The sequence below is a fragment of the Pinus tabuliformis genome, chromosome 3_1 (genome assembly GCF_031772625.1).
Source record: "Pinus tabuliformis cultivar Carrire ecotype Pingquan chromosome 3_1, CPIR1, whole genome shotgun sequence".
Classification (NCBI taxonomy): Eukaryota; Viridiplantae; Streptophyta; class Pinopsida; order Pinales; family Pinaceae; genus Pinus; species Pinus tabuliformis.
Genome location: NC_142301.1, coordinates 255,505,666 through 255,528,607, shown reverse-complemented (window position 1 = coordinate 255,528,607; position 22,942 = coordinate 255,505,666). Strand labels below are relative to the sequence as shown.

At 38.3% G+C, this 22,942-nt stretch overlaps 1 pseudogene; it reads left to right on the top strand.

The window, feature by feature from the left end:
• The first annotated feature begins 18,948 nt into the window (after positions 1–18,948).
• On the top strand, positions 18,949–20,101 carry LOC149186766 (ubiquitin C-terminal hydrolase 12 pseudogene; annotated as a pseudogene).
• The last annotated feature ends 2,841 nt before the right edge of the window (positions 20,102–22,942 follow it).

The following is a 22,942-nucleotide window of genomic DNA, read 5'->3' as shown; positions in this document are numbered from 1 at the left end:
TTTGTCTGTGAATACCATAGCATTCATGTGCTCCTGTGATAGAAACGTGCTTGGTGTGTTGACATCCATATGCAAGGCCAGGTATCAAATGAATGGGTGATTTGTCTGTTTGTGCCTAACAATGAAGAAGTCAATGCCAAATAATTGAAGATCCAAAGAAACATAAATCGGTGCAATGATATTAAGAATGTGTCAGGATGCCTTTAGGGATAGTTCAATTGGTTGAGTTCCTGTAGTTGAAGTATCCTTACCACTGAGAGGTCACAAGTTCAATTCTTTCGAAACTTTCGGCGTCAGACTTCGTGATTGAGCCGACAAGAAGTGATTTATTCTAGTGGATGTACATGGTACAGATATTCTATGGATGTAGTGGTGTAGTGATATTAATAATGTGTCGAGATGCCTTGAGGGATAGTTTAATTGATCGAGTCCCCGTAGTTAAAGGTAAAGTACCCTTACTATTGAGAGGTCACAGGTTCAATTATTTTGACACTTTCAAGGGGTTAGGCTTCGTGATTGAGATGATTAAAAGTAATTTCTTCTAATAATATACATTGTACAAATATTCTATAGATGTTCAAGAAGTGATTTCTTCTAATAAATATACTTGGCACAAATATTCTATTGATGTTCAAAGATCCGTAGAACACATGGGAAAAAAATGAAGATAAAAGAAATGAGAGACGCGAGAGATTTATTAAAGGGAGAAATGGAAAAGAAAAGGAATGTATTGATGGGTGTTCGTCGACAATAAAAGAAATTCAGTACATAGGAAGGGAAATCGGGCAACCAATAAATCCTATGCTATTGGGTATTTAATGTCTGTAAGATAGTATCTGACAGTACTATGAAATGGATAGCCGCCATCCACCATACATAAAACCATGCTATGCATCCGAAGGCCCATCTGAGATGTGACGACCTATGCATGCATGTTACGGATTTGAATTTATATTTACCGCTTGAAATTTGAAATTATATTTACCGCTCAGCAAATGTTTTCTTGCAGCTGCTAGTTATTTGCGAGACATCGAAATGGCTTTACGCATCAGGTCCAGCCCAGTGGATACCTGACCACTGAGTCTGTTACGATTCGAGTTGTGCGTGCCACAGTGTCGGGCAACGAGCGAGAGCCCAAAGGTATTTCACCTGTGAATTTGTTGATGAATAGAATGAGCTTTGCTAGGCTACGTTCCGCACAGAGACCCCATGGAATCAGCCCTACCAGATGGTTGCCTGAGGCGTCCATGGAAATGAGCTTTTGGTTTTTGCCAAGCTTCAGTGGGAGTGTAAAACATATGTTCCAGATCACCAGTGTTTGCAACTGCCTTCAAATTTTGCGGTGCAAATAGCATTCGTCCAAGTCCATGGTTTTATTGCCAGATCTCTGATACCACACCTTGGGCTTCCCGCTCGGCCCCATCAACAACATTACTGTCTTCATAAGTGCTGCGCAACGCATGAAACCACTGTAACATAAATGTGGACACTCGTGTACTTCTTTTTCTCTACAAACCATTGTAACATAAACGTGGACATTTATGTATTTATTTTTCTCTACAAACCACGCATTTCTCAAGTGGTTTGCAGCACAACATAAAACCACTGTAACATAACTGTTCCATGCTGCAAGAAGATGCCCACCATCACCTAATTTTATCTTTGGGATTTAGTGTAAAAAATGGATAAACATACACTCCAATGTAGCTACAACTAGCATACTCTCGTCTGAAATGGACGAAGGGAAAGTCAAAAGCAAACCAGGGTTGACACCTCATATTTAGGACCTAGAAGGCAAAGAGGTTGCGATCTATTAAGCCTCTTGGGAAAGTCAAAAAGTGAATTGGGGATGACACTTCACATCCGGGACCGAGAAAGAAAGGAGGTTGTCATATATTTAGCCTCTGACAAGATATAGGACTCCATTGTCCTAAATGGAGTAGCAGTGCCTAGGTTGCAGAGTTCTAAAGAGACTAGGAGTTAATTTCTTTAAATTCTAATATTTTTTTTGTATTTTATTTAAAACTATGTTATAAATTTAATTATATGTGTGTGTGTGTGTGTGTGTGTGTGTGTGTGTGTGTGTGTGTGTATTTGTTAATTTGGTTTGAAATTTGTTAGTAGTTCATTGTAATGGCATGTTTCAATAGTGTAATTTAGAAAAACTGTTTTATAGTTTTTTCTAGAACATTGAATCATTTTATATTAAAAAAAATGCAATTTAAATAATGAAAAATCATAATCTCACAAAAAAAAATTATATCATCAAATTATTTTGAAAAATGCAAAACATAAAATAGCTAAATTATATGCATTCAAAAAAAAACTCCAACACTAAATTAGACATTATTATCAAAATGTTCAATACTCTAATTATTGTAAATATTAAAACAATTTTACACTTGCAGTATATTATTATATTATTACCATGGTGAATGGGTAACTCATTGGAGTAAGGTGGGCTAAGGCCAAGATCAAACCTAGTTGGTGCTACTATAACACCAAGAGTCTATCCAACAACCTTGAAGCAAGAAATACTGAAATTTATGTTTACAGAGAGATCAAACAGTCTGGTCATGGTCTTCTCATTATGTATTTGCGATTTTGTTTTTCCTTGTTATAGTCTAGGTGTGACCACCTATTGAAAGTGAGATTTCTAGAGGGATTTTCTCAAATATCTCCTTTTTGTATCCCAAATTTGTTCCCATTAACTATCTTGACTTATATCTACTTGAGATTTGATTCCACAAGGTTGTATTTGAATAGGATTTTCCTTGTTTTGCAATTTTGTTTTATTTTTCAAGGTTGCTCCTTATTTCAATCTCCTTCACTAGCACTTGTTTCTTTTGTCTATTATGACAATGTAAAATTGGATCTTAGGGGTATGACTAAGTATTTTCGAGCTATTTTTTTGTTTGGATCATAGATAATTTTCTTTTTCTTTTAATCCTCTCGAGTCTTATTCTTCATTTAGGGTTTGTTTTATTTCCTTTGTAGATCATTGTGCCCACATGCTTTTTTATTTTTTAAATTGAACTACAGATCTCAAACTTACTTTGCACTTACATATCTTATTTGTCTGTTTGTGATAAAACTATTGTCTATGATTCTCTTTCACAAATCCAAGTTTTGATCTTTTGAGTGCTTGGTACACTTTCGTTGGTTATTGTTTGAAATATTCTTTTTTTGTTTGTTTCTAAGTTTCTTTTTGGATCATATTTCTTTGTGAATCTAGTTTATTTTAGAAAATATATTGAGAGTGAATGTGAGTTTGTTTGTCATTTGGAAAAGGGAAAGAGACTACCTACCCTTCTTTAGTTAGCTTTCACCGAAAGAGAAAGTGAAAAATTGCATTTCATGTAGCTTGCATTAAAATTGGTCTTAATTAAATACATATAATCATGGTTTCACTTCATTACTCTTGAGTAATAATAGCCACTACAATTAGAAATTAATAAATTTGATTTGACATTTTTTATTTTGAATAGAATGAGCCTATAATATGATTTACGAAACCCATTTGTAAGTGGATGTTTTGAGTCCAAAACAACACCCATCATCAACACACCAACCCTAACTTAGGGTTTTAGGGCCTTGAAATAAGCAGTTAGGTTAACTTTCCAAGGCTACAAAAGTAAACAATAAGACCTTGAGTTACAGAGTGGAAATCCATTCACAATTGCATGTTTTGTGGGAATCCCTACATAAGGTTCAATCATGAGGTCACATTGGGGTCAATGGAGTGATTTATCTCGCTTCACTTGATCTTGGTCGCATGGTATGCATGTAGTTGGGGGATCTCCTTAAGAGGCATACAACTCAATTAGAGAAATATCTCTAGATGTTTCAGGCTAAATACCCTGCCTTTGCATGTGGATCTGACATAAGACTATTCCCCTAGGTAAGATGGCTATAAGTGGTAACCATAGTGGCCATAATATTAAGGACCTTACACAAGTGAGAACAAGGCGGACATCCTTGTTATACCTAAGGCATACGTTGGTCAGAACTCACTCAGTCCTCCTGGGGGGTACCCCATGCCTAATTAGGGTAATTGTGTCGGTTGTAAGAGTCATTAATTAGGATGCCAATGTAACTGTCCCGACAATATATTCACAGTTGAATTGGCTCTAATCGACCAAGCTCCAACTGTGGGAAGATCCATTTGATCTCTTTGTTTGTGTGCTCATAGATTTGATAGTGTGTGATGTTTGGTATGATTCTTGTTGGCCATAAGGGTGTCTTAAATTAACTAAGTTAAATAAAAAAATATATTCAATGTGGTTGACCAAACCATTCAACATTCTCGAAGAATTTTAAACGTTTCTCCAAAAGAGGAAGCTCCACCACCTATGAGGCATAATATATCTCGGGAAATGATGGACTTAGACCACTGTCAATTCGAAGGGGATAAGCTTGCCTCAGAGGAAGACTCAGTTATTGTTGAGGTTATTGTTGGAAATCAATTACCACACATCAACCTACCTTTGTGCAACCCTTTTGGCCCTTTACTTGTATAGTTGAGATATTTTTTTATGAACCCTTCGCTTTGTTCTCTCATCCTATGTCTGATGAGAGTGGTGCACCTACCATGGGGGAGATGGGTCTCGTCATGTTCAACTTCGGGAGTATATTTTATCATGTATACATTACCACTAATTAGCATGGTAGGTCCCACTTCTCCTACATTGATAACACCTCTATCCTCTTCATTGGGCATTCCACTAGTTTCTTTGGTAATCCCTACAAGTTTTCCAAGTTTTTCTCTATTACTACCTTCTTCCAGCTTTGTGTTTGGAATGAGGGAAACTAGAGTCAATCAATGGGATTCAAGGTGTTTCCACCTAGCTCACTTATTCCAATAGTTTGTTTACGTGATATGGGTATTTTTTCTTGAGGAAACATATAGGGGGGTCTATGTTTACTTCAAGCTATTCTAGGGCCATTAATGTTTTTGGAGGAACATCTCAGCCTTTAGGTGTTTCTATGATAGGTAGAGAACCTTTTTCTAGGTGTTTTATTTCCTTCAGATGTGCTAGTTTACCTGGGACCCTTAAACCAAGTAGTACCAATATTCCAACGAATCCATATGCTTATGGAAATGATTTTACAAAACAATATCCCTCTTCCAGTGTTGGTTATAATTCCATGAGTAGTCACACCTTTGGATGTATCGTCGTCCCTAAGGGCATCCCTTTTAGATGACAAGATCCTTTCACCACGTCCATTGGACTAGAAGTTTAATATCCTAAGAGAAAATATACCTTTGGTCCATCTTCTTCCACCATTAACTATGTTATGGGGGTGGGGGCACAAGGTCCATCAAGGGGCATGTTTTTACCTCTTGTTCCATTCAATCAACATTAACTTCCATTAATAGAATCACTTGATTTCCTAGACTTGAACAAACTCATAAATGATCCCATATGGTATGATCTTAGGTGACCAACAATTCCTACCAAGCTACCTCCTAGTATTCCTAAATTCGAAGGATGTCTAGGAGAAAAGCCAACCACACCTATTACCACCTACCATTTATGGTATTATTCAAATTTCTTGGTGGATGATTCTAAGCAGTTGCATATTTTCCAATAACCCTTGATCAATTATGTTTCCAAATGGTACATTGAACTCAATGAGACATCATATAGTTCCTATGTTTCCATGGCCCAAACCTTTTTGAATCATTTTCAACAACCTTCATAGAAAGAACTTGGGACTAACCTTCTGTCCACATTTAAAAAAGATACAGGTCTAATCACATTTTTTTATCATATCCATGAGTGGAGGAGATGAAAGAGGTTAGTAAGGACCAAGCTTCTTAATCAATTCCTTAAATATTGGTTTACCTATTCCTTTCTTCCACCTATAGCTAAGGATGTTTCCATGACCGTGGCAACTATAAAGGAGGAGGCCATCCTACGTGATCAACACCTTGATTTAATTTATTCTAAATTAGGGAATTTATATGATGTCATTCCTAATGCTCCTTGACCTTCGTCTAATATACCACGACCCAAAATAGGATCACATTTTGATGGTGTCATTGATTCCATTTATTTTGATCCTGTAAGCTAGTTACCTACCTAATTAGGGAAATTGATTTTCACATCCTAAGCCCTAGTAACTATGCTAAATTTTAAATAATCATTGTCTTCTAAGAAAAATATCAAGGTTCATATGGTGTATTCCACAGCACCAACGAACCCTCAACAACCTAGTGGGAAAAATAAAAAGAACAAACAAAATAATAATTCTCAACCTGCTCATGAGACTACAGAAACTAACCCAATGAGGGTGGGGGCACAGCTAAGAAACATTGTAAGGTTAAATTTCCTTGTAAAATTTTTCAGGATGATCCCTGAGTTCCCATGTATGGATGATATTTATCATCTTCTTATGCCATAGGAAGCCACCTAGCAACTGGCTATGTTGACTCATTCATTCCTTGTCAAGGAAGACAACAAATGGTGTTCAATGAGCAAATTAACTTTTCTATGAGCGGTAGATATTATGGAAATCCAGAGTTAAGTTATACCTCTAAGGAATTGGGCACCCCTATTGTGCTCAAAGGACCTCTGAGTTACCCTAATTTAATGAAGAAATTGTGGTTGAGGACGTGTTCCCTAATGAATCATTATTTCTCATTATCTCTTATGATCAATGGTATGGAGATGTTATACTTTATCTCCAAACTCAATGTTTTTAGTCTGAATTAACTCACAGTGAACATCAACATATATGCCACTGGGCTAGGCACTATGTCATTATCATAAATATCTGTCATCGTCGCGGACTTGATATGGTATTTTGTCGACATATAACTCATTAAGAGGCATAAAAAAATATTTTAATGCCAAAGCTTGTGGTATTCACATATCTAGGCATGCCATTGCTTAGAAAATCTTGCACGCTGGTTATTTTTGGCTATTGATTTTTAAAAATTGCATTCATATTGTCCATAAATGCCACCTAAGTCAAATATTTTCTAATAATATGTGTGCACACCCTACCCCACTTCACCTTGTGGTTGCTATCATAATTTTTTCTAAATGGGGGATTGATTTTACACAACGAAAGCCCACCTTAGCCCGAGGACGTTGTTACCTCATTATAGAAATATATTACTTCACTAAGTGGGATAAGGCTATGCCAACCTTCTTTAATGATGGCGCCTCTGTGACACTATTTGTGTTCAAACATATCATTGCTAGGTTTGGAGTACCAAAAAAAATTGTCACTAATCATGGTGCACATTTTCAGAATCATATGATGTGGGAGTTAGCTTCCAAGTTTGGTTTTCACCATGAAATCTCAACCCTTATTATCACCAAGCTAACATACAAGTGGAGGTCATATATCATGTCTTGAGAACCATGTTGCATAGGATTGTAGGATAATATAAGTCAAATTGGAATCTTATGATTTTCTCTGCAATTTGGGCATACCAAACCATGGTAAAAAAACTCCATGGGTTTCACTCCTTTCTAGTTGGTTTACGAAGTGGAGGTTGTTCTTCGAGTTGAATGTGAAATTACATCTCTTAAACTAGCCATTTAATTTCTACTTGACACTTGTGCTAAAGAAGAATTTATGTTACACTTATCCCATTTTTATGAATAATGACTTTATGTTTTGATAGCTAACGAAACTCATAAAAACCATGTCAAAGTTCAATATGATAAATATGTTCGACCTCATATTTTTGTGGAAGGTGATCTAGTTCTGATTTATGATCAGGTTCATGGAAGGTTAGGGGAAGGGAAATTAGAACCTATTTATCATGGTCCATATGTTGTTAAATGAACTCTCAAGCAAGGAAAATTTTAAGGATGGAAATTTATCTTAAAGTTTAGCAACATTAGTGAATCTTAGTAGTCCCTAATATGCAAATTGAAAAATGTTTGACAATATTTTTTGTAAAAATACTTAGATCAATAATAATTTTATAATATTCTATATATAATTTTGGCGATTTTTTAGGTAAAATAATATTATGCTATAAAATTTGGGCGAATAACTTTTAGAAATAAAACTAGAAATTGATGAATCTTTTTTTGGAAAAAGCATGGAAAATTAGCCCACTTGTGAATATTAGCCCCTAAAATTTTCCCTTCTCTCAAGAAAGGGGCCTATGAGTTGGTTGACTTTGATGGAAATCCACTGTGAGAGTCATGTAATGAGCTATACGTCAAAAAATACTATGCATAACTTTTTTCATGTTTTTAAATAGTGTGCATAGAATGTGTGTGATGTATTTTTCTGTTTTTTTGGTTTTGTATATCTTAACAGTTTCCTTGCGTAATTATTTCCACATTTTTCTTTATGGGTAGAAGTCAAGACTGTTAAGTTATGGTATGTTATATGCTTATAACAGTTTACTTCTTTTTCTTATTATATTCCACCGGTTAGCAATCACATGTACATAAAGTAAAGTGCAGATAGAACATTAAACGATCGACAGAAAACAAGCCAAGACAAGAGACACAAGATGTGGCGGCTAGCCAGGGACAAACCCCACAATGTGTGGGGAAACCCTTTGATCAAATCTTCTTTTATCTTCAATAATTCAGCAGAGAGAAATAGTACAATAAATCTGATTCATATCAGCAGTAGCAAACCCTAGATCAGTAGCATCAGCATTAGCGGCTTCATTATCAAACTAGGGCAGACCATATCTCACAAACCGACAGTCGGATTGACTTCATTCCACCACCAAAAGTTTCGGCTTCCAGAGAAGGTTCAGATGAACCTACAACGCAGTTCAGATGAGGAGATCTTCTAGGCCACACAAGTCAATCTTTACTTCTGCAGTTGCAGCCTCAGTTACAGCAGTTTCCGGCTTCAAACTAGGGCAGTCGATATCTTGCAAACCGTTCGTCGGATTGACTTCATTCCACCACCAAAAGTTGCGGCTTTCAAAGCAGGTTCAGATGACCCTACAACGCAGTTCCAAATAGGAGATATTCTAGGCCACGCAAGTCAATCTTTACTTCTGCAGTTGCAGCTTCAGTTACAGCAGTTTCCAGCTTCAAGCTAGGGCAGTCGATGTCTTGCAAACCGTTCGTCGGATTGACTTCATTCCACCACCAAAAGTTGTGGCTTTCAAAGGAGGTTCAGATGAACCTACAGCGCAGTTCCAAAGAGGAGATATTCTAGGCCACGCAAGTCAATCTTTACTTCTGCAGTTGCAGCTTCAAATTCAACAGCTTCCGGCTTCACATGTGTGAGAGAGAGAGACCCATTTCAGCGCAGTAGAGAAGAGACTCATATCTGCGCAGTAGAGAGAGAGAGATGTGATGAGATGAGTGACTCCAAATGAGGAAAAGTCCTCTTATATTTATACACAACGTTGGTGGGTGAATAGATGCGACTGTTGGGCTTCTGAGCCTACATGAGTTGTAGGTCGGCTTGATAATAATTCCATAATCAAAATAAATTCATATCTCCATGAATACTTATCGGAATGGGATGATATTTATATCAATCCTACACCTCTCGACAAGAGGAATCTAATAAAAATATTATCAGCCATGAATAAGATGACCCACATGAAGTTTTGCCCTGGTTGCCAATTTTAACACTCCCTCTCAACCATGGAGAACTTCATTTGCAATCTGTCTATCGGTCGTTACTATTCATCCATCAAATGCACTACCTTGTACAGCCTGACCATTGCCCTAATCTGCTCTATTTTGCCTGTTCTGCTTTGTCTTGTTCTGCCCTGCACTGATCTGTACTGTTTTGTTCTGTTTTGCTCTGCTCTAGCATTGTTCTGTTCTACTCTGCTTTTGTCCGAATTATGAAGAAGAAGAAATGATCGAGGATGTATCATACTGACTCAAAGTCAGTCTCAGAGTATGTACTACTGGTCCCAGACCAGTCTCAACCAACCCAAAGTCAGCGTCATAGTGAGTACAACTTCAATGGTCCCAGACCAATATCATCCTCCACTGACTCATAGTCAGTCTCAGTGTATGTACCACTAATCCCAGACCAGTCTCAACCGACCCGAAGTCAGCGTCATAGTATGGTACAAATCCTACCACTCGTCCCAGACCAGTATCATTGATCCCAGGTCAATGGAGGTCATCCTAGCATAGGGAGTACGGTAGTTACAACAATGCGTTCATCGGTACTACTATGGTCCCTAACTTCATTTCCCTGCTCATTGATAAGATGAGAGGTACTTCCCATGAGTCCCAGACTACATGGGTAGGATGCCTTGACAGGAGAACTAATCAATCCTGTCCTCACAGGAGAACACATCAATCCTGCTACAATTGCCATGGAGAACACATCAATCCAGGCCCCACAGGAGAACACATCAATCCTGCTACAATTTCCATGGAGAACACATCAATCCAGGCTGCCATGGAGAACACATCAATCCTGCTACATAGGAGAGCGAATCATCCTGTTCCACAAGAGAGCGAATCATCTTGTCCCACAAGAGAGCGAATCATCTTGTTCCAGTGTGCACCACCAGGGGAGGGTGAGTCACCCTGTGGTCATATGTTGCTCCAGTAGGAACCGCAAGCCCTCAAAGCTCTCAGAGCTCAATGTATGCAACATGCAGGACCCTTGTACAAGGGTTTCTTGCCGACTCCAAGTCGTTTGGGAAAATCACAGATTAGATCTTTCCTCGGGGCTTTGACAAGGTGTATCAACCTGTACATCATCTTAATGTGATGGAGCTTCCTTGCTCATCGACTTACCATATCCCAGATGATGTCTATCTGCTGGAGCAATTAACAAATACGGGATTCCTCAATAATCGAATCCCACCTCTGGTTGTTACAGAGAATAACAGTGGTATCCAATGTAAATCCAAACAGATCACTGAAGAGCTTTCGCAACCAGACTGCCTCACACGAGGTTGTGCTAGCAACAATATATCCTGCTTCAGCGGTGCTCAAAGCCACCGACTTCTGCTTCCTGCTCATCTAGGATATCAAAGCAGATCCCAAGGAGAAACAACACCCGGAAGTGCTCTTACGGTCCTCCACATTGCCTGCCCAGTCAGCATCTGAGTATCCAAATAGTCTCACATCTCTGGCAATGTATCTTAACCCATAAGTGATAGTGCCACGAAGATATCTCAGCAGATTCTTGGCACCAATCCAGTGTATGTGGTGGGGTTCAACCATATGCTGGCTCAATGTGTTGACTGCAAAGCATATATCTGGACGGGAGTTCACTAAGAACATTAATGCTCTGATGAGTTGCCGATACTTGGTAGCATTTCATAAAATAGGTCCAGCAGCACTACCGCTTAACTTCTCGAAGTCAAGCTCCATCGGAGTAGTTACAAGCTTGCAGTCCACCATTCCGAATCTTTCCAATATCTTCACCACATATTTTCCTTGAGATAGGAAAATTTCTCCTGGCTTTTGCCACACTTCAAGTCCTAGGAAGTAGTGCATCAGTCCTAGGTCTTTCATTTCAAATTCAGAGGCCAGCTCCCTCTTAGATTTGTGAATGAGAGGGTCTGCACCTGTTAGAAAGAGGTCATCCACATACAATACCAGTATAAGAGGCTTGTCATCTTCAACCTTAAAGTAAAGGTTAGGATCGGCTTCACTCCTAGTGAATCCCAACTTCATCAAGTAGCTATCGATCCTCTCATACCATGCTCGGGGTGCTTGCTTCAGCCCATAGAGAGCTTTCTTCAACCTACATACATGAGATTTTTTATCATAAATCTCAAATCCTTTGGGTTGCTCCACGTAGACCTCTTCTTTGATCGAGCCATGCAAGAACGCAGTCTTGGCATCCATCTGATGTAGGTTCCATCCTTGTGAAGCGGCAAGGGCTATGATCGAGCGGATGGTCGTATATCTGGCAACAAGTGCAAATATCTCATCATAGTCTATACCTTCCTTTTGGGAGAAACCTCGAGCAACAAAACGAGCCTTATACTTTTCCGTGCTTCCATCTGCTGCATGCTTTATCTTTTAAAGCCATTTGGAAGTAAAAACAATCTCTTCCTGGGGTCTGGGAACTACTTCCCAAACATCATTCTTTATGATAGACTCATATTCTTCGGTCATAGCATCCTTCCATACTTGATGCTTGACGGCGTCTGAGAATGACGAAGGCTCATTTTGTATGATCTTGCTCATGATGGTCAGGTATCCTTGATACCTATTAGGTTTCTTACTTTCACGAAAGGTTCCTCGGTGTGCAGCATGTCCTTCAGCATCATCAAGTAACCCCTTAAGTCATGAAGGCCTCTTCCTAGAAGAGGAAGGCTAATATGGAGGAGGATCAATCGGATCCATGGGTTCTTCTACATCAGGCATTGATTCATCATCCTTTTCTTTCGGTTCCCTGGTGTCGGCTTCTTGAGGGCTCCTCAAAGTCGGAAGATTGTTCACCTTGCTGAGAGCCATATCTTCGTCAAAGGTGACATCATGAGTAATTACGGCTCCCCTTTGACCGGCTACATAGATTCTATAGCCTTTAGTATTTTCACCATAGCCCACGAAAATTCCCTTCTTTCCAGATGCACCCAATTTATTTCTTTTCTCTTTCGGCACATGAAAATATATAGGGCTTCCAAAAATTCTAAAATGAGAAACATCAGGTTTCTTACCAGTGAACTTTTCTTCAGGAGTCTTGGAACCCAATGCTTGATGAGGGCATCGAATTTTGTACATATACGACAGTGTTTGTAGTTTTAGCCCATAGAAACTTTGGAAGTATTTAATCATGTAGCATGGCCCGGACAGCTTCCACAATCGTGCGGTTCTTCCTTCCCACCACACCATTCTGCTCAGGAGTATGTGGTGTAGTAGTCTCCCTCTTAATGCCAACCTCAAGTATGCCTGAGTGAACCAACTGTAATATATCGGAGGTCTTGCTTTGGCTTGAGGGGAATGGTCCCCTTTTGAGATTTCCTTTGGCACATCCCGGACATACACCTTCTTTCTCTACTTGGAATTCGGGCATCCCTGTTACCATCTATCTTTCATCGGGTAGAGCTTTGTAATGAAGGTGGGAAAACCTCTGATGCCAAAGTTCGGACTAAAGAGTTGTGTCACAAGACATGACACCTAGAGGACTTCCATCGACCTAATATAATGAATCAACACTAAACCCAAGAGTAAAGGCATCTTTAACATTATTTTTCCATATACATACCTTGCCATTGTTGAAGGTTACCTTGTAGCCTCTGTCTTCCATTTCCAAGATGGACACTAGGTTCCTTTTGAGGTCAGGTGCATTTAATACATCCTGGACTTTCTAGCCTTCTTGAATGGTTGTCCTCTTCCTCGATCTCTAGCTCTCCTCTTACCTTTGTTGTTGAATTTGTCATTCCTTTGATTTGCCATCAGAGGGATTTTGATCATCGTCCCGGTGTGAGTCCTTTCTTCTCTTTGCATGAGAAGAAAAGGCAGCAGGAGGACCTTTAGGCATGGGCATTTCTTGCACTTCTTCCCTTGTTTCTTCTTGAATGCATCTAGCCATTAATTCCTCGAAACCAGGAATTACATTATAGTTCAGAAGAGTAGTCTTGAACACGTACCATTCGGATGGTAATCCTCCAAGAGTTGTGAGTGCCATTTCGCTGTCAGTAATAGTTTCCCCAATAGATAGGAGATCGTTCTTGATCTCGGTGATTCTTAAGAAGTATGCTTGCATACTTTCATCCTTACTCTTCTTGATTTACCTCAGCTTATTTCTAAGAAACAAAACTTGATTTGCATCATTAACTTTAAATAAACTCACCAGTCTATCGTAGATTTCCTTGGAGGTGTCTAGATCAGAGATGTATGCCACCAAGCGCTTGTCGATAGAGTCCCGGATGATCTTCTTTATTTTGACTTCTCCATTTTTCCATTTGTTCCAGGCAGCAGCAGATGAATTTGATGAAGGCTCAACAATATTGCCTCTTACATGGTCCAGCACTCCTTGATATTCAAGGGTTAGATCAATAGACATCTTCCATCCGTGATAGTCAGCTTTCTCACAGAGCTTGTCTTCAGCAGGAAAGAGTGTTGAGGACCCCATAGTTCTTTTAGGATAGCCTTGCCAATCTTCTCTTCAATGATTGCTCTTGCTCTTGCTCGGGCTTTGTCTTCACCTCAGCTCTGATGCCATGTTAAGTTATTGTATGTTCTATGCTTATAACAGTTTACTTCTTTTTCTTATTATATTCCACCGATTAGCAATCACATGTACATAAAGTAAAGTGCAGATAGAACATTAAACGATCGACAGAAAACAAGCCAAGACAAGAGACACAAGATGTGGCGGCTAGCCAGGGACAAACCCCACAATGTGTGGGGAAACCCTTTGATCAAATCTTCTTTTATCTTCAATAATTCAGCAGAGAGAAATAGTACAATAAATCTGATTCATATCAGCAGTAGCAAACCCTAGATCAGTAGCATCAACATTAGCAGCTTCATTATCAAACTAGGGCAGACCATATCTCACAAACCGACAGTCGGATTGACTTCATTCCACCACCAAAAGTTTCGGCTTCTAGAGGAGGTTCATATGAACCTAGAGCGCAGTTCAGATGAGGAGATATTCTAGGCCACGCAAGTCAATCTTTACTTCTGCAGTTGCAGCTTCAGTTACAGCAGTTTCCGGCTTCAAACTAGGGCAGTCAATATCTTGCAAACTGTTCGTTGGATTGACTTCATTCCACTACCAAAAGTTGCGGCTTTCAAAGGAGGTTCAGATGACCCTACAGCGCAGTTCCAAAGAGGAGATCTTCTAGGCCACGCAAGTCAATCTTTACTTCTGCAGTTGCAGCTTCAGTTATAGCAATTTCCGGCTTCAAACTAGGGCAGTCGATATCTTGCAAACCGTTCGTCGGATTGACTTCATTCCACCACCAAAAGTTGCGGCTTTCAAAGGAGGTTCAGATGAACCTACAGTGCAGTTCCAAAGAGGAGATATTCTAGGCCACGCAAGTCAATCTTTACTTCTGCAGTTGCAGCTTCAAATTCAACAGCTTCCAGCTTCACATGTGTGAGAGAGAGAGACCCATTTCAGCGCAGTAGAGAAGAGACTCATATCTGCGCAGTAGAGAGAGAGAGATGTGATGAGATGAGTGACTCCAAATAAGGAAAAGTCCTCTTATATTTATACACAACGTTGGTGGGTGAATAGATGTGACTGTTGGGCTTCTGAGCCTACATGAGTTGTAGGTCGGCTTGATAATAATTCCATAATCAAAATAAATTCATATCTCCATGAATACTTATCGGAATAGGATGATCTTTATATCAATCCTACACCTCTCGACGAGAGGAATCTAATAAAAATATTATCAACCATGAATAAGATGACCCACATGAAGTTTTGCCCTGGTTGCCAATTTTAACAAAGACCCTCTCCTATTTATGTAAGCTTTGCAAATAATGTCAATTGTAGTATTCGAAACATAGAATTTTTTCTGTGGGTCCTATTTCATCCACCAATGACCTCATGCATTCAGGGGGGGTTTTCTTCACCTAGTCACCAATAATGTTGCAGAGTATAACACCATCATTGAGATCTTAACAGAGACCATTTCTCTTGGAATTTACCACTTGGTTTTCCAACTTGACTCGCAACTTGTAGTGTCTCCGCAGATTTGTGTTTACTCTGTAACCAACCCTAAATTATTTAGATACTACTTGAGGATACATCTCTTCGAATGGATTTTTCTCTACATTTCATGTTTCCACATTCCTAGAGACTGTAATACATTTGTTGATTCAGTAGCTAACTATGTGTTGAATTGGATTTTTCCACAATCACTATAAATCCATGCATAACATACATATAAAAACTATATTACTAAAAACATCATTAGAAAAAAACATCATCAAAACTATGATACATATATCATTAAGTCAAAACCTGAATTTTACATCATAAATATCCCACGAGTACATTGGTCAAAATAGGGCATATAAGGCCCATGCAACTAAGACAATACATATGAAAGTAAAAAATCCATCCTATGAATGCCACTCTATGAAGCTTATTGTTCTCATGTTGGTGGTAGCACAATACAACACGTGCAACACATTATGGGAGGCCTCAACGACGATTGGATTATACCCGCACGATTTACCTTTGTAGGTTTGGAGGTATCTCGCACATTAAAGAGGTGTAACAGCCTCGGGTTAAAACTTCATGTAATACAATTATTAAAGGAAAAATAATACCAAGGTCATGGGACATGTATTCCAAGTTGAATGTTGGGTAAAACATCATAGTAGGTGTCACTTTCAGTTTATTATGGCTAAGGAAATCGGAAAAGGCATTGGCAAAGGCAAAGAGGCATTAATTGACATTTATTCATGAGAATAAAGGAAAATAGGAGAAAATGAAGATGAAGGGTCAAAGATTTGCATGAGAGGGAAATTGAAGGAAAAAAAGAGGAAATGGAAGAAATAGAAGCCTCAATGATAAAAGGGTTTCTGAGGATCAGTTCACAACATTTTGTCAATTTTTAGCTTGGGCTAAGTGAAAAAGAGAGATAAGAGCACCAAGAGGAGAAATCAAGCAAGCAAACAAGGAAAACAAATGAAGGACAAGGAAATAAAAGGACAAATTAAGGTCCTTGTTCAACGAATCTTCTCTTGTCGACTTCAACTCATTATCCAGCAGCTTGATCTAGGAACTAGTAGTACTGTAATGCCCCACTTAAATCTTATCCTACAAATTTTGTTAATATTTACATTATCTGAAAATATTGAGAAATATTGGTCTAATATAAATTTATGATTTCCATTATTCAAATTCCTCACTTACCTTCTCAAATTGAATATTATGTAGGATATGGTCTCCTTCCATTATTTCAAAATATATGTATTCATTTCACATTCCCCAATGTACCCTCACATTTACTAAGGAGAAGACATAGTCCTCTCCATCTTATCATCAATATATCTTTATTCATTTCATATTCCCCAATGTACCCTCACATTTACTAAGGAGAAGACATGGTCCTCTCCATGTAAGTACATTTCACATTCCCCAATGTACCTTCACATTTACTTGGGAGAAGACATAGTCCTCTCCATCTTATCATCAATATATATTTATTCATTTCACATCCCCAATGTACCCTCACATTTACTAAGGAGAAGACATGGTCCTCTCCATGTAATTACACTTCACATTCCCAAATGTACTTTTCAGATTTACTTGGGAGAAGACATGATCCTTTCCCATTAAATTCTCAATTTTATATTCATGCCACAATTCCAAATGTACTCCTAGCTTACTTGGGAGAAGAGAAGTCAACTAAGGATGGATGAGAAGTTAATGACATTAATGAGAGGTGGTTGAGGAAAGAGGGTATAAAAAGGGAAGGGGGAAGGAAGAAAAGGGGGGGGTTTTGGAGTCTCGCTGAGGATTGTGGGGGTTGGTGGTGATTGTTTGGCCTTGTTATGATTTTGGGAGACCTTGGAAACCTGTGGAGGTTTCTTGGGTTGGAGAGGAGGAAAGTATCATTATCTAGTTTTGCACATTCTTCTTGAGGACACACTATATCTAGTTGGACTTGGGCACGGAGGGCTAGGAAACCTGTGGAGGTTTCCTGGGCTAGGAATTTATTTCCTAGTTGGCTGGGAGGTAAATCCGGTTGGGTCGGTGATAAGGAGCGTTCAGCTGGAGCTATAAGACAAAGGTATCATCATCAACCACCGGAACAGGTATTTTTCCATGGACTACTCTTGTTAAGTTGATATCAATGGAATGCTCACCTTAATTTATGTTGCTTATGATAAAATGATAAGATGTTAAATGTTTAAAGCTATGTAAGAAGGTCAGTAAGCTCATTTTATTACTTTTAAATCAGCAGGAAAATAGATCTGTTAGTGTATAATAGATTGAGGCTCTAATAATAGGAATCAGGCCCTTACACATGGTATCAGAGCTTTGGTTCAAAATCTGGACCCAAAGCCCACTAAATAGCTATTCCATAATCAAATTTCTTATTAAATAGTTGAAAATCCAGAAAATTAGAATGTCAAAATGTTTCAACAGCAGTCCAATGGCTTAGTGCCTAGGGATATGACAGAGCTAGTGTTTTGCTTCAACTTAAATGCGCCTGTAAAATTCCTGACAGAATAAATAATATTATAAAAAAAAAAAATCTGGACCGAGCTCCTAGATGAAGAAGCTTGCAGTTCTGGGGACTTTTGCAAACAGTGATTAGGCTGCAGTCTTGTGGATCAAGATAAATATCATATAAAACCCTATTTTAGAAAACCGAGGGGCCAGTTCTAGAGCCCAAAGATGATCGAATATCCTGGTAAGGAGAGCGCAGTTCTGGACACAATAGATGAGGTCTGTGTTTACCCTTGAAGAGAATCAAAGCCTCTGAGCTACCTCAATCTGAAGCTCAGAATTTTGTGCACATTTATGTGCGACCAAACTCCAGGGCATTGACAAAGTTAACGAAGGGTCTCATCATCTAAGAAAGTTTTCCAGCATTTAAGAGATCCGAATTCTGAACCACCTATGAGATCTGAAGCATCATATACATCAGTGGATAATCGATTTTATGGTTTCACATAGCAAATATAGAGTAGCTCTTCTGTTAAAGTCAAATTACAGTCACTCAAGAGCAGTCATCAAAGTACAGTCACCTTATTTAAGGTATATTTTGCAGTCTTGTATAATGCCATAAAAGACGAGAACTTGTGGCAAAATATCACAGTTCTGAGGCTATATATATACATATATATACCTGCAAGTTTGATCAAAGAAATAGAGACTGTACGTGTTTAAGTGTAAAACTGAACGCATTAGAGCTTTCGATTTCAATCCCAATTTTGTACTTATGTCAGTCCTGTTTTGCTTTAACCCATGTTCACTGTAAAGTTTGGAAGCAAATCAGTTACCAGTATCTTTAGTTAACACTCTAATATGAAGCAAATCAGTTACCAGTATCCAGAAAGGATTTGAAGGTAAGTGGTTTTGATCCGCAGAGGGCGATTTGCATCAACAGATATACCCTCAAACGCAATGACAATGATGGCCCCTCCTCCTTTAGATCAGGAAGAGGACGAAATGCTGGTCCCGCATCCCGAGTTCAATGACGGGGCTCAGCCCATGGAAGGGCAAGGAGAGACGGTTAGTACCGCGGAGAATCAACCTCTGGACGATCCTCCTTCCTCTCGATTTACCTGGGCTGTCGATAATTTTTCGAGGTTAAATGTGAAGAAGCATTACTCAGAAGTTTTCACCGTGGGAGGTTACAAATGGCGGGTGCTAATATTTCCGAAGGGAAACAATGTGGATCACTTATCGATGTACTTGGATGTGGCGGATTCTGCTACATTGCCTTATGGTTGGAGCAGATATGCGCAGTTTAGCTTGGCGGTTGTTAATCAGATTAGCCCTAAGTATTCCATCCGGAAAGCTACACAACATCAGTTCAATGCCCGAGAGAGTGACTGGGGTTTCACATCGTTTATGCCGCTTGGAGATGTGTATGATCATTCAAAAGGTTATCTGGTGAATGATACTCTCATAATAGAAGTGGATGTTGTTGTTCGCAGAGTAATTGATTATTGGTCCTATGACTCAAAGAAAGAAACAGGTTATGTTGGGCTCAAGAATCAAGGAGCAACATGCTACATGAACTCACTTCTTCAGACATTATATCACATTCCTTACTTCAGAAAGGCCGTGTATCATATGCCCACAACTGAAAATGACATGCCATCTAGCAGCATTCCATTGGCTTTACAGAGTTTGTTTTATAAGCTCCAGTATAGTGACACCAGTGTTGCGACAAAGGAGTTAACGAAATCTTTTGGGTGGGACACATATGATTCTTTTATGCAACATGATGTTCAGGAGTTGAACAGAGTGTTATCTGAGAAGTTAGAAGACAAAATGAAGGGGACAGTTGTTGAGGGCACAATACAGCAACTGTTTGAGGGCCATCATATGAATTATATTGAATGCATAAATGTAGATTACAAGTCAACAAGGAAAGAGTCATTTTATGATCTGCAGCTTGATGTCAAAGGTTGTCGAGATGTCTATGCTTCATTTGATAAATATGTTGAAGTGGAACGCCTTGAAGGGGATAATAAATATCATGCTGAGCAATATGCTCTATAGGATGCAAAGAAGGGTGTTCTTTGAACTGTAATGATATTATACATAATGCAGGACAGAAAAGAGACTATAGAAGATGTTGAGTTGTATAAGCAGAGAAGTCATACATAGAATAGAGCCACACACAGCAGAATTGATGCCATATATGATGAAGAAATCAAGAATCTTTACTGGCCATGGTTCTGTCCTTGACTGGTAGCTTTAGGTTCCCATTTCAGGTAGACTATTCCTCCTTTAAAGATTCAATACCTTATCCTAGAGACCTGTCTTCAACAAAGTTTTTGCTCTGCTGCTGAAGATTCCTATGACAGTACAGAAGTTTTCATATTTCTTTTTTCTTTTCAAAACTAGAATCGAATGCTTTCAGAAGCTTTGACTTCTTGACGCCTGAAGCTACTGTAAAATTGAGGGTCTCCAAAAGATGGCTCAACTAATATTGACCTTTCTTGTGTCAATTGTGCAAGTCATGGATCTCAAACAGACACATAAATTATCATCATTTATCTCGGTAGAATGAACAGATGTATTTACCTTTTGAGCTACTGTCCAAACACTGAGAAGCAAGGCGATAAGCTTTTACTAACGTCCAAGGTCTCCTTTACACATAGAAGACTCAACACCTTTTACTTTAGAGATGCCTAGAATAATAGGAGAACTGTGCCTCTTCTTTCCTAGACTTTATTTGTATGATGAGGATTTTGAAGAGGGGCTAGAAATTCAACAGAGAGGTAAATGTCCAAGGTCATGACTTGATCCCACTTAGATTAGAATTTCAATGACTTGCAAGGATGCCAGACACATACCAATTACCTTTTTCTAATGCTGACTATATGCATGTGTGTATGATGATGCTGATATAGGTCTGCCTCTAAATATGATTCCATTCCTTCCTCATGCAGAAGTCATACCTTATGTGAGTTGAAGTGCTATTGTGACTAGAGATACTTAAGGATGACCTCCTTAGAAGCTTGTTCTATTTAGATGAAAGTGATGAGCATTTACTTTCAAAAACTGATACTTCTGCCTAAATTGTTGAAAATGGATCCTTGACCTTGAAGACCTCTTACCTTTATTCAGTCAAAGACTTGTGTAGATGCCAGGTCAGTTAAATGATGTACAAGGTTGACTTCACATAAGAGCGAAACCACAGATACCAAACCAGTATCCTTAAACCATTAAAGTATTCAAGCCAAACAACAATGGTTCCATCCAACCATAAAGCTTAAGAACTTGTTTCTTGCCATTATCTTCTGGAGAATTACAGCACCTGTGAATTTGGGACATAAAACCCTTATGAACTGCAGGTAATATTTTTATTTTTATTTATTTTTATTTTATTTATTTATTTTTATTTTATTTATTTTTTTTCAGAGGAAAATGGGTGCAAGCTACCTAGACAATAGGTAAGTAATAGTTCAATATGGTACCAAATGGATTATTATCGAGAAAAGACAGCAAATTGTAGATGATATAAATGGAACACCAGAGAAAAATGAAAGCCAAAAAAAAAAAGTTACAGAATGTGTTATTAGACTACTTCCTGTGGAAACATCTTCTATACCTCTTGATTTTCCCTTTTCTTTTCTTCACAAATCTTTAGGTTACGAGCTCTGTAGCGAATACAAAACTCTATTGGAAGCTAGAATTGCCTCTCAATTGGAGAACGCAACCATTCATTACTTTTGTTGCCAATGTCAAATACATAAAATGGATCTGGTTTTGATGCTGAGGTAGAAAGTATGAAGTGAATAGTTTCCACTTTCATGCATTAGCAATCTGTCAAACTTGAGGATTGTGATATGAAGAATATAAGCAACAACTCATAGTTTTCAGAATTCTTTTATTACGGGAAACCTCTAGGATGTATATCTTGCTCGGATCTTGCTAAGGATGCTAGATTAAATCCAAGAAAATTCGGTGAACTTGTTGGTTCTTTTCATCTTCTTGGATCAACATTTCAAACTAGAAATTCTGAAGTAGGCTTCTTTGACATTCTCTTATTATCTTTAAGCAGTGAACTTATGTTAATTGCCTTTAATGTCTATTCTATTTAAGATCGCTCTAAACCCCTCTAGGTGCCATGGAGCTAAAATTTTTGTTGTCTTCCAAATAATGTAGTATTTTACTCAATTGACTCTGGGTGCTCTTCGTATATGCTTGAAAGAGATTACCTCCAAAGCATGAAATAATTCTTTTGTATACATTCATGGTTTAAACTTTATCTTTGTGCTGTCAGACACTCATTGACTTCGAAATTTTAACCCAGGTCTTTATGAGAGACCAATCCCCCTAATTAGAGTCCAAAAGGATAAAATGAATGGAGTCTAATATCAAACTTTTGTTGTATCAAAACACACCATAAGCATTATGAGATCCACAAAAGTAATCCTTAATGGAAACAGAATATTTGTAACATAGAAACCTTGAATGAAACCATTTCTTGGTGTTTTGAACAACCTGGTTTGTTTTTGTTTTTGTTTTTTTTTTTTTTTTTTTTTTTCTGTAGATATATAGTTTGTTGACATGCAACTCTCAGTTTTTGCTTCTTTTTTTTTGAAAAACTGTATGTGTTAACTTCAAATGTCAAATCAGTGCATCATGGAGCAGAAAAATTACATCACAAGGACAATAGGGGTTCTCGGAAAATCAACAGAACTTAATTATGAGGTTTTCTGTCTAGTTTGAAATTTGATCGCTTATGTAATATGAGTTTCTTTCACATTTAAACATCAAAATATTTCAAAACAACCTTTATTCTGCAATGTGGGTTTCTTCAACATTTAAAAAGAATATTGGGTCAAAAGAGTGGAAATTTTTAAATGCTTCCACTATTGAGTGGCATTGGATTCTA